Source organism: Marmota marmota, unplaced genomic scaffold, assembly GCF_001458135.2.
Source record: "Marmota marmota marmota unplaced genomic scaffold, marMar, whole genome shotgun sequence".
Lineage (NCBI taxonomy): Eukaryota > Metazoa > Chordata > Mammalia > Rodentia > Sciuridae > Marmota > Marmota marmota.
This window is the reverse complement of record NW_026000021.1, coordinates 1,510,507-1,511,214: the sequence shown is the minus strand read 5'-3', so window position 1 is coordinate 1,511,214 and position 708 is coordinate 1,510,507.

Genomic DNA, 708 nt, shown 5'->3' with positions numbered 1-708 from the left:
GAACTCTTATTGCTTAGCACTCCTAAAGTTTTCCTTCAGGAATACACAGTGCCTGCAGTTCGCAAGAGTTTCTGGGGGTACTGCTCTGTGAATGAGCTCACCTCTGGGTGGCTTGTGTCCCCTGGCTGTGTCCCCACCCAGGCAGGCTGGCTTCAGCTTCCTGTCCTCTGCTAAGTCACTTCCTGCTTATTCCCCACCCCCTGTCTTCACTTGACATCTGTGACTGCCTTCACCCCCTCTCCAACTCTTTTGGTCCTTAGTAGATTTTACTTGTTAATTCCTTCACTGTACTTTTTAAGGGTTTTGGAAGGGGAAATATTCAAATGAGCGTGTGTTCAAATCTGCTTTATTCACCTCCAAGTCTTGATCTAGGTCTCTTTTCTCTGAGTTATTAGACTAAGAAGGCCAAAGAAGCTATCCAGGATTCGGGAGTTTTTTTTTGTTTGTTTGTTTGGTTCTGGTTTTTTTGTAGTTGTTGTTGTTGTTTGCATCACTGAAGTCAAAGAATAGCCCCAGAGACATGGAAATGCTGGTCACTTTGTTGTAACCTTCAGGGCATCATACAGCCACTAAGCCCTGGTCACAGGCCGGGTACAGAGCTGGACGCTGGGTAGAGACACCCCTCCTGCCACTGAGCCGAGGCTGGACAGGGGAGGCCGACCTGCAGCAGATCCTCGGGGGCGCCCTGGGTGCCTCTGGGCAGCACGG